General features: G+C 35.1%; 1 protein-coding gene and 1 long non-coding RNA gene across 10 annotated transcripts in view; one reads left to right on the top strand and one right to left on the bottom strand.

The window, feature by feature from the left end:
• The window catches only part of KCNT2 (potassium sodium-activated channel subfamily T member 2), a 446,059-nt gene that overhangs the window by 367,298 nt on the left and 66,192 nt on the right, over positions 1-12,569 (bottom strand). The window lies entirely within an intron of this gene.
• LOC119526195 overlaps positions 1-12,569 on the top strand; it is a 44,576-nt gene that overhangs the window by 1,938 nt on the left and 30,069 nt on the right. For 3 of the 7 annotated variants that reach the window (XR_005215143.1, XR_005215142.1, XR_005215145.1), the window contains exons 1-5: positions 2,748-3,998; positions 8,138-8,297; positions 8,908-8,968; positions 11,298-11,444; positions 12,302-12,503. This is a non-coding gene — a long non-coding RNA (uncharacterized LOC119526195). Of the gene's footprint in view, positions 1-2,747; positions 3,999-8,137; positions 8,298-8,907; positions 8,969-11,297; positions 11,445-12,301; positions 12,504-12,569 lie in introns of those variants that run through there. The other 4 variants (XR_005215144.1, XR_005215146.1, XR_005215148.1 and 1 more) reach the window with 3 other exon arrangements.

Raw genomic sequence — 12,569 nt, 5'->3', positions numbered from 1 at the left:
CTCAACCAATTAACAGACTTGAAGCTGTTAAATTCAAACCTAAAAGTAAACTTTCCCAGAACTTCCAGGGAAGACGGCAGAGTAGGGAGCTCCAGGACTCAGTCCTCACACCCAAACAACTAATAAACAGGCAGGAACCACCTAAAACAACTATTTTGAAACTCCAGAGGCCAGAAGAACACTGTACGGCATCCAGGGAAGAGAGGGAAGAAAAGGCAGATAAATTATTGTAAAGAACTGTAAGTCACTTCTCCCTGTGGCTGTTACGAGCACCTGTCTCCCACTCTCAAGTCATGTTGCTGGCAGGATCCAGTCCCTGGATAGCTGCTAGTGACAGAACGGGACTTAAAAATCCTCTTCCCCAAGAACAGGGGTGGGCACAGCCAATCGGTGATCACAGTTTCTGATCAGCAAATTCAGATTGTTGGGTCGCAGCTCCGAGGGTCCCTACTGTTTCCATCTGCCCCATACAAAGGTGGTTATTGTTTCAACCCTCCCAGGACTGTGGAGACTTAAAGATGCAGCACTTCTTCAGGACTACATGGGACACTTGGCGCTGGGCAGATCAGGGAAGCTCAGCTTTGGGGAGCTGTCAGAGAAACTTTTGGTGACCTCCTTGATCTTCCCCCCACCCTAGGCACTTTGGAGCAAGTCTGCTCCCCTTTCATGGGTCCTGGCCCTGTCTTGGCTAAGAAAGACAGACTTGGGAAAGTCCTCTCTGAGGTGATCCTCCTCCCAGAATTTGACCCAGGCAAAAGCAGCACAAACAACAAAAGGAACAGAACTATAGAGGCAGACATCTGGAGAAAAAGCCTGCCAGTATCAAAAGCCATGGAGAGGGAGGTCAGTTTCCTGGGAAACAGAGGGGACAATGAAACACCTGTAGACAGGGGAACTCCAAAACAACTAACAAGCAAAAGCCCAGGGTAAGACAGGCCCAGAAAGACAGGAAAAACCCCACACATTGCATTTGCCTTGGGCAGACCTTCCTGATAGGAGGGCTGAAGCTCAAGAAAATCTGTATAGTATCACCAGCTGGTTGCAAACTTAAGAAATAAACATCCCAGAGAGTAAATCACAGAGTTAATATAATAAACTATATAATGTATAGTATGCAAGATAAGAGTGCAAGACAAACAGAAAGTAAATGATGGCCCATCCAAAGAAAGAGAATAAAAATGCAGAAAACATCAACAAAGAAGATGAGAATGTGGGCATACAGAACAAAGCCTTTAAAAAGATGATCATAAAAATGCTCAAGGAGATGGAAGAAAGTACAATGAAATAACTAAAGAATATCAGGAAAACAATGAATGAACAACATAGGGGTTTAAGTAAAGGAGTAAAGATTTTCAAAAGGAACCAAACAGAACTACTGGAGATGAATACCATAATAACTGAAATCAAAAATGCCCAGGAGAGTTGCAAGAGCAGATTGTAGCAGGCAGAAGAAAGAATCAGTGAACCTGAAGACCTAACACTTCAAATGAGTCAGACTAAGGAGCAGAAAGAAAAAAAAAATACTAAAAGTGAAAATAGCCTAAGATAGCTATGGGACACCAACAAGTGCACCAATATACACATTATGACAGGGGCAGAAGGTGAAGAATGAGAGATAGGGACAGAAGGAATAGTCAAAGAAATAATGACAGAGAAACACACAAACTTAGCAAAAGACATGAATATACAAATCCAAAAAGCTCAGAGAACACCAAACAGGGTAAACATGAACAAATTTCCCCTTTTAACCACATCCAAATATACAATTCAATGGTGTCAGTTATATTCACAATGTTGTGCTTATCAGGTTCGGAGCCGTTCAAGAATCCACAGAACGCAGTGAGTTAAAGTTTAAGCATAAAGTTTAAGATTTATTAGAGAAAAAAAGCAAGTGGGAGCCAGCAGAAAAGAAGAAAAAGATAATGGCTCCCACTCTCTATCTGAGAGCAGCATTTTTCAACGAAAAAAGGAACCCACATTGGGTAGGGTGTCTGCTGTGATGTTCTGGGCCTGGATTGGGTAAGTGCCTATCTAATTTTGGGCTGATTGGTTGGTAGAATTCTGAGACAATATTCTTTTTAGGAAAGCAGCTGCATTATCTGGCTAGGGAGAGCAGGCCTTTTGGTTTTCGTCTTATGGATATATCTGACCTTGCCTTACCCGCCTCTGAGGTGCCACCGTGGCTGAACAGCCTTGAACAGCCTTCATTCTTTAGTTTATGGGGCACCTGTTTTCTGTGAGATAAGCTGCAGGGCCCCCGGGTTAGAAACTCCTTCTACATGTTAGTTTCTCCTTCTGGGATCTAACAGTGCTATCATCACCATCATCCATTACCCAAAATTTTCCATCTCCCAAAACAGAAACTGTGTACCATGAAAATGTTTTATTGGAGCACAGTCATGCTCATTCGTTTACATACTGTCTATGGAGGCAGAGTTGAGTAGTTGTGATAGAGACCATAAGGCCCGCAGAGCCAAAAATATTTACCATATGGCCCTTCACATGGGAAAATTTTGCTGGTCCTTGCTCTAGGGAGCAGGATATTGTATCCTCTGCCTTACAATATGTTTTATTCAGGGTTCTCCAGAGAAGCAGAACCTACAGTGTATGAGTGTGTTTGTATGTGTGCATGTGTGTGTGAGTGTGTGTGTGTGTGTGTATGTATTTACATATATGGAGGGGGATTTATTATAGGAATCGGCTCATGTGACCATGGGGATTAGCAAATCGAAATTCCATAGCGCAGGCCACAAATTGGAAACTTGATGAAGATGAAATTCAATTCCCAAGGAAACCTGGCTGTCTGAAGTAGAGAGAGAAATTCTTTCTGATTGCTGAAATCCTCATTTCTCCCTTTAAGACCTCCAACTGATTAGATAAGAAGACCCTTCTCATTGCTGAAGGCAATGTCCTCTGTTGATGGTAGCTGTAATCAGCCATAGGTTCAGTCAACTGGTTAATGATGTAGATGCATCAATGAAACACCTCACAGTAACAATCAGGCCAGTGCTTACTTGGCTAAACAACTAGACACCATAATCTATCCAAGTTGATACATGAAATTAACTATCACAACTTATTTTGTTATTTTTTAGCAGCACATTTAAGAGACTCACTTTTTAATTATGGAACATTTAGTATTAATAATACAATAATTCCACACTTTTGGCCATCATTTCTTATGAAATGAAATGGTATTCTGAAACTAATAGTGCTTATTGATTGAAGGTGGTATACAAATTGGGTAGTTAGAAGGGAAAATTTGAGACAGACTTTTCACTGTACCTTTGTAGATCTACCATTTACTAATTATATCTATTGAATATTAACAACTCAAATGTTTAAAAATTATCTTTTTTAAAGATGAGGTGATCAAATTCTCTATGTACAATCATTTTCTGTGTGAGATTAAAATATATATACAATATAATTTTAAAAAGAAAGAAATATACAAGAGCATTTATAATTTTAAGTATCATGATTTAAAAAGTTAAATAACTAACTCATTTACACCAATCTAAAACCTACCTAACATATTCTATTAAGACAGCTCAATTTCTAAAATGTGTTTTTTTGTCTAAAGAAAATAATTTCTTAACTATTTTCTATTAGCTGACACAAATATGTATTACCCTTTCATGGACATACCAACAAAACAACAAGTCTTTTCAAGTAACCTGGCAGCATTTGATTTATGGGTATAAAACTTCAGAGAGCAATGATTTCAAGCAAATACAAAAACATGTTTATGGAACTCTGGTTTTCTAAAATACAGATTACTGGATAGAAGAGATGGAGATGTAAAATCAAGATTCCTGAAAGTGGTTGGAGAAAACTAGACCCCAGGACAACTTTCTACATTGTTTCCTTGTACTTATAATTCTCTTGAGTTATTCTACCTCCTCACTCTCCAGAGATCCAAGGTTCAAAGAACTGGGCATTAGGAGCAAGCAACTTACTGGAGAAAGAATAATGAACGTTTGCATAAAACTTAGAAGGTATGAGGTGCTTTTCTGTCCATTATTTCATTCATTTAACCATTCACTAAAACATACATAGATTTTTTTTGAGTGTCTACTGTGGGTAAAGTGCTAAACTTAGTGCTGGGGAAAGACTAATGGACAAAAGATACATAGTCTGCCTTATGAAGACAAACAAGTTTTATGTTAAAGATAAGTACTGAGGAACTGGTGGTTAAGTGTGTTATGAAACAAGAGCCAAGGAAACTAAAGAAAGGGGATACAGGTTTCAGCAAGGCCTTCAATAAGAATATTTCCAAGGAACCAAGAGTCAAAGGGTAAATTTCCAAGGAATGGAAAAAATGTTCCATGCAAAGTGAATAACAGAAATCCATAGAGGGAGACATTTTATATAAAGTTATAGCTGAATAATGCAAATATTTAGCAAATGTGTAAGCAAAATATTAATTTCAAATTATAGTTGTGTAAGTATTGAAAACTGTTCACTTACCATTCCGAAAGTGAATTCATTAGAGTTAAGTTTCATGCATAAGAAATTTGGTTCACAATTTAATTAATTGGTAGCTTCCAAACAATTAAATTTGATAAGTAGATAATTATCCCATCTGTCTCTCAACAATATCTTAGAGAATTAACATTTTAACATATTGCAATTGTGAGTATACTAAAATCAAGACTAAAATTTAATCTCAGTAAATTTTCTCATGTAGAGCTCATGAGGTATTACTAATCTAAAGTTTCATCCCGTATAATCACAGAAGCATAAATTTTGTTAGATTGGATAGCAATAAAGCACACTGAATTCTACTTTAAAGTTCTCAGATAAATCTGTGAAGGTAACAGATGTCCTGATGGAAAAAAATATGTTAAATATTTCCACTGGGAGATAGAAGTCTAGATATAAACCAAACAATAGAAAAATTATGAAATGTAATTTTGAAGAATCATCCCATATTTGGTTAATGAGTGCTATAATTTTCTGCAATTTTCTCAGTGGCTTTTACTGTTTGAAATATTTCATACTTCATAATCTAAAAATTAGACCAATTATACACCTATTAAATGCCTAAAATTAAAAAGTCACAACACCAAATGCTGGTGAAGACATGGAAAACCAGTGCACTTACATTGCTGGTGGTAATGTAAATGGTACAGCCACTCTGAAAAACAGTTTGGCTGTTTCTTAGAAAACAAAAAAAAAATGTAATTAGCATGTGACCCAGCAATTGAACTCGTGGGAATTTACTTCGGAACCATGAAAACACTTTCAGTGAAAATCTGCACACAAATCTTCATAGTGGCATTATTTATAATAGTTCAAAACTCTGAAAATAGCCCAGATGTTCTCCAATGGATAAACTGTTAAGCAAACTATGGTACATCTATACCATGGACTACTACTCAGCAATAAAAAGTAACCAACTATTGACAGACACAACAATTTGGATGAATCTACAAAGCAACCTAAATATCCATGAAAGGTGGTTGAATCAATAATATGGTATTCATACAAAAGAGATCAAATTGCTGCTTTATAAAAACACCCGACTGCCATAGAATATCTCCAAGATTCCTTGTAAATGAAAAAAGAAATGTACAAAACAGACTATATAATCCCTATCATTTTTATAAAAAAGAAGGAAGTAAAGAAACATATACATATATATCCATATTTATAAAATAAATTTTTATAGAAAGCATGTACAAAAATTGATGACCCAGGTAAACTGTGATTTTCAGAAATGAAAACTGGGTGAAATCAGAGATATGAGAGAATTTTAGCTCTATTCATTTTTATACATGTCTTAAAATTTCCAACCATGTGAATGTATGACCTGTTCAAAAATAAATGCCTTTTTTATAATTAAAAATATATTTCAGCCTCTAATAATTCTCTTCCTTAAGTAACAGAGTTGTTTTGCTAATGAATGGAATTGCAATTGAATAACAAAGAGAGCAACTTGGAGAATTTTAGATTTAGAAGTTGGAAAGAAATTTGTCTTAGATGTCCCTAGTTTGAAAGTGAACTTCTGGATGTCAGAAACACTTGGATGGTTTGTGTAATTTGCTTGATATGATTCCATACTCCCACTGAACAGTCTTTTTATCTTGATCTGTTTTCAGACACAGAGCTCCTTGGGAAAAAGAATGCCCTGAGCAATATAAGGCAAATTGGCAGGCTTGGCACGTTCATGTCTCATTATACATGATCAAATTGGTTGTATAATACAAATAATGCCTCCTGTGAGACTAATAAGTGCAATTTTTCTCAGGATGAAAGCAATTGAGAAAAAAAAAAACTTTGGAATAATAACGGACTTCACAAAAAATAAGTTTGGGTTTAAAACTGTTATGACATGTTTTTCTGGACAAGAAAAGAAAAGTAAAACAATAATCCTCATTCTTAGAATTTTTTTTTTCTTAAGGTAAGCCCAGTGGATTTCTCAAAAGCCCAGCAGGCAGGACAACAAACAATGTGGCCCAAATATATTTAAGTTTTCCAATGCATGCAAAAATCTACTAGCAGAAGTTACATTTCTATAGATTATCAGATGTTTCTCACCAAGTAAAACACTGTCATGGTTCAGTTTTTTTAACTTCCTAAGACATTTTTCTGGAAATCCAGAGAGAAAAAAGGAGGGCTGGTTTGTTCTATAAGATAACTATAACCTGCTCAGAAGGGAAACAGGATATAGCAACACAACTGCAAAGATAAAAAGAGAACAAGGGAAGAATAAAACCACCTCCATCCATTGAGCTCCCCCCTTCACCTCCACCACTAGGTGGGCCACCTTGGTGGAGAGGAAGTAGCAGCAGCAGGGTTATAGGGATGGTTCAGGAGAGTGACCCTTGGGGAAACAGAGGGTAGGAAAGAGGTCAGACTAGTGAGACTGCTGAACATGGTGAGTGGCTAAAGAGAAACTGGGAAGGAAGCAAAACTCAAAACTGTACTCCATTAGTCTTTTGTTTTCTTAATGGCTTTACTGAGATATAATTCATATAGCATAGAATTTATCTATTTAAAATATGCAGTTCAATAGTTTTTAATATAGTCACAGAGTTATACAACCATTACCAAATTTAACTTTAGAACAATTTCATTACCCACCCCAAAAGAAACTCCATACCCATCAGTAGTCACTTCCCATCTCACCCACCCCTGGCCCTAGGCAATCACTACTGTACTTCCTCTTTTTATTGTTTGCCCACTTTGAATATTTCATAAAATTGCAATCATACAATATGTGGTCTCTTGTGACCAGCTTCTTTCACTTAGTATAATGGTTTCAAGGTTCTTCTATGTTGTTGCAATTATCAGTACTTCACTCCTTTTTATTGCTGAATAAGATTCCATTGTATGGACATACATTTTATTTAGCCATTCATCAGCGATGGGCATTTAAGTTTCCACTTTTGGCTATTGTGAATCATGCTACTCTAAACATGCATATACAAGTTTTTGTGGACTTGATTTTTGGATATATGTTTTCGTTTATCATGGGTATATACCTAGAATTGGAAACGTTGGGTGATATGGTGAATCTATGTTTAATCATTTGGGAAACATGATTGTTTATCAAAGTGGTGTCACCATTTTACATTCCCGCCAGCAGTGTTTGAGGGTTCTGATTTCTCCACATCCTTGCCAACACATGTTATTGTCTGTCTTTTTTGACTATAATCATCTTATTGTGTAAGAAATGATATTTCATTGTGGGTTTGATTTGCAGTTCCCTGATGGCTAATCATGTTAAGCATCTTTTCATGTGCTTACTGGCCAGTTATATAGCTTCATTATAGAAATGTCTATTCAAATCCTTTGAGTATTTGTTAATTTGGTATTTGTCTTTTTATTATTGAGTTGCAAGAGTTGCTTATATATTCTAGATACAAGTCCTTTATCAGATTTATGATTTGCAAATACTTACTCCCATTCCATGGATTGCTTTTCACTTTCTTGATGGTGTCCTTTTAAGGACAAATATATCAATTGTATTTTTGTCACTTGTACTTTTGGTGTCATACCATTTGTCTCTATTATAGGGAAAAGTATGTATCTTCTGACAGAAGGAGTCTCATAGCTACTCCTCTCATCCTTGGGGTTCATGGTCTTCTAGTAATAGCAGCTAGAAATTTGATATTTATATTATCAACAGATGGACACTATCCAGTAATTTTGGCCCAATGGCCCGCTGATGCCATAGCTCAGAACACTGAAACAGAAGATGGGTGCCAATACCCAAAGGAGCAGAGATGGTATAGAAGGAAAAACCTAAATATCCAGATGTGGCCTCTCTCTCTAAGCCAACTTGGCAGGTAAACTCACTGTCCTCCCCCTTAAATGGGACATGACTCCCAGGGGTGTAAATCTCCCTGGCAAAATGGGTCATGACTCCTGGGGATGAGTCTGAACACAGCATCATGGGATTGAGAAAGCCTTCCTGACGAAAAGGGGGGAGAGAAATTAAACAAAATACAGTTTTGGAGTAGACAGGTCATTAAGGAGATGATTATTCTGCATTATATAGATATCTTTTTTAGTTTTTAGTATATTAGAATATCTAGAAGGAAATATCTGAAACTATTGAACTGCAATCCAGTAGCCTTGATTCTTGAAGATGACTGTATAACTATATAGCCTATATGGTGTGACCGTGGGATTGTGAAAACCTTATGGCTCACACTCCCTTTATCCAGTGTATGGACAGATAAGTAGTAAAATGGGGACAAAAGAGTAAATGAATAATAGGGGGTGATGGGGACCACAGGATGTTTGGGGTGTTGCTTTTTACTTTTATTTTTATTCCTATTTTTATTTTTATTACTTTTGGAGTGATGAAAATGTTCAAAAATTGATTGATGTGATTAATGCACAACTATATGGTGATACTGTGAACAACTGATTGTACGTTGTGGATGGTTACAGGGTATGTGACTATACCTCAATAAAATTGCAGGAAAAAAAAGAACTTAAGCATCGGCATCTGGTGAGTGACAAAACACGCCCCTCCTCATTACAAAAGCTATTATTACTACTGTGTTGAAATAGAAAGTAAACAAAGAAATCTAAGCACATACATTGAATTACTAAAAAAAAGAACAGATAGTATAGGAAAGTAAGACATTTATTAAAGGTCTTATAGAAGAACACTTAACTGAAATAAAGAAAACTTGAATCTCTAGCACATGCTGTGCCATGAAAAATGAATCTCAAATAGGTAAAACTAATACCCTGGTAAAGGTACTGAACACAGAAAAAGAATTTTATATATATATTCAGTAAAGCACAAGGAGAGGGCAGGTAGATTAGAGTGATCCCATATTTCTCCATGCAAAGAATCCAAGCCAGAAAATACAGCAATATCTAACCTACGACAAAGAGTAACTAAAGAATTATATTCTCATGCAATTTGACCTTCCTGTATAAAGGCAAAATACCTTCTCAAGCATGCAAGAAGTCAAAGAAAACCATAATCATTAGATTTTCTTGGGAAAAAAATAAAAATATTTAATGAAATCTTAGCATTTAAGGGATGAATCAAACTAAACTATAATGAATAGAGATTCTATGATAAGTACTGCTGGGTAAGACAATATCCCCCTAAATACAGATATAAACTTAAACAGCTACTGACATTATTTTAGAATGGAGTGTAAATATTAGAAACCTTGTCATTGTAAAGAAAATTGTTTTTATGAAACAAAATTTGGAGTTAGGAGTGTGAGGCAGTACAAGCATACTTATTTCCTCATCTGTCTTTGGACAGACAACAGAAGTCTAAATTTGAAGTTCATCCATCTCACAATGTTATTATATTTAAGAAAACTCTATTAAAATCTATTATCTTTTCTTGTAAAGAAATATGTACTTCAAATTCAACCATATCTTCAATTTTAAATACTTTGTTTTTATCAATTCCAAAAAATTAATTTATTATCTTTCATATAGCATAGCTCCATTTTAGTAATTCTGTCTCCCACCCTTTCCCAATTCATCCACCCATCCATCCTTCCATCCATCCATTCATCCTTCTATCGCTATTTAAATCTATATTATATATAGAAATGTCTGAAATTATCATGTTAATAATGTTATTTCTGAGAGGTTGGTTGAGTCTCCTTATTTGTATTTTTTGTATTATCTTTCATTTTCTATAAAAACTAGTATAATTTTTGCAACAAAAATACAGCTATTCTTTTAAAATTTTTATTAGGACTCCATCATTTTGCAAAGTAATAGATTAGAAGTAAACTCCAGTGTTGTAGAGTCCATAGAAAAAAGTATTTCAAAGCACAGTTTCTCAAACTTTAATATGAATACAAATCAGCTATGGATCCTGTTAAAATGCAAATTTTGATTCAGTAGGTCTGGAGTGGGTCCAGAGATCCAGTTATTTCTAATGAGCCCACAGGGCTGCACATTGAGTAGTAAGGTTTTAACGAATTTCACAGAGTGGTCATTAAATAAGAGAACATTTATAAGCCATGAAAATGAGAATACTACAGAGATAAAAGAAAGCAATAGTAATTAGTAAATAAAAACAGTAAAAGCCCACCCTCGTGGTGGCATTTCTACCCTCCTGAGTAAGTCAAGGAAGATCTATTTTCACAAACTTTAAAATCATCATTCCTTTAAATTATACAGTTCTGATAAAACAGTTTTCTCTATAATCTGTTAATCAATTAAATTTATAATTTTGAAAGATCATAGTTTATCATAATTTGTCAGATTTCTTTAACCAAATAAAAAAATAGTCATTTTCTTCCATTTTCTCTTTTTTGACCCCATTTTTTACACATAAACTTTAAATATTCCAAAGTGATCAACTACATGGGAAGTTTCATAGGAAAAAGATAACACAGAATTATTCTGAAGGTAACAGGCCCCCATCCATGAGAGTGTGAGAAAGATCTATAGGATAAAATCTATAAACATCACTTACAATTTATCATGTGATTTGAAGCATCAGCTCACAGACCTCAAATATTCCATCTATGATCTGTGCATGATAAATTAAATACATCCAAATCTCTGGCAATACACAAAAATCTTAGAGCAACGCTTCTAAACTAGTGGACCACAAATCACTGGCATCAGAGTCTGTTTGGGTATTTGTTAAAAATGGACATTGAAGGGCTACAACCTAAACCTATAGAGGCCAAATATCTGAGGTCAGGCTCCAAATGTACATTTTAACAAGCTACCCAGGTGATTCTTACAATATATACTAAATTTTGAGCACCGACATTAGAGTATTTATTTTTAGCGCTGGCTGAGAGGACTTAATTGAATAGGACATGTGTATTTTTTGACAGAGGTTAAACTAAACAGCTAACTATAAAACACAAAATCCTTTGCAAAAATGAGAGATTTGTATAAGAAGTCTCATGAGCCCTGGAGCTCGGATGGTTAAGTGGAACGATGAGCAAGAAGAGAGAGGGCAGAATAGCAATGAAATGCAGGTGAGAAGGCCCCAAAACTGGCATAATGTGTTTTACAAATTTTCAAACATTGACCTGTTTCTTTCAATGGGCAAACCATATAGAGCTAGAAAGGGTCTTCTAGTTCATTCTTGTCAGTTACAAACTGACATAAGAGAATGAGAACCGGAGATGTTAAATGGCTGTGCTTACTACTGTCATAAAAGTAGAAATGAAATCCAGGTCTCTTACTTCCTAGGCCATCTCTTAATTTACCATTTGATTTCTCACCAGCCTACTTTCTCAATAGATAAAAGAAGAAAATTTATAATTATAAGCTTTAAAATAAGATCAAACTCTAGTGCATGTTCTCTATGTATTCAAAATCTTTCTCGCATATACAAAACTCTAAACACATATGCTACTCATAATTGCATGGTTCCAATAAATAACAAACCAAAAGACAGCAAAAGATGGTGATATGATAGGTATGATAATAATTATCTTACTGCCATTGTGTGAATTTCAGTATCCCTATTCCACTCTTAATTCTATTTCCTGAAAACTATGATTTATATCATTGTAGGGACTAAGCAAAATAAAATCATTCTAAGGACTAAGCAAAATAAACCCCATTTATGTTATACACCCCAACCATACTTTTCTTCCTATAAATTCGAGATCGGGACTCTTTTAAATTAATTTACTGAACTTATGATTCCATTTAGCTGAACTCTGCATAGTTCAAAAAATTTCTGATCCTTTAAATTTTTTGTTGTTCAGTCGAAATCAACAGCTTGTCTCCAATTCAATCCCACTCCCGTATGCTTATTATCAGTTTAAAGGGAAGAAAGTATTGCTCAAATAGACTAAATTTCAAAATGTATGTACTTTCTCAGCAGGATTGAGTGAAAAAAATTTAAATCCATGGATCCTGGAAAAATTATTTGGAAAATCAAACTTTGGATTATCTATATTCCTCTTAACTGTTTTACCTCAAGTACCATGTGTAAGAAAACACGCAGAATGAAGATTGCTTATTTTAAACATAGAACATTTTGTGATCATGCTGTCAGAAAAATGTGGATTTTTACCTTACTTGTAAGTAATCTCTATATTATATACACTATTATAATAAACTATCAAAATCAAGAAAGTAACTTTAGC

The sequence above is a fragment of the Choloepus didactylus genome, chromosome 2 (genome assembly GCF_015220235.1).
Source record: "Choloepus didactylus isolate mChoDid1 chromosome 2, mChoDid1.pri, whole genome shotgun sequence".
NCBI lineage: Eukaryota > Metazoa > Chordata > Mammalia > Pilosa > Megalonychidae > Choloepus > Choloepus didactylus.
The sequence above is the reverse complement of the archived record's forward strand: the minus strand, read 5'-3'. Positions and strand labels throughout refer to the sequence as shown.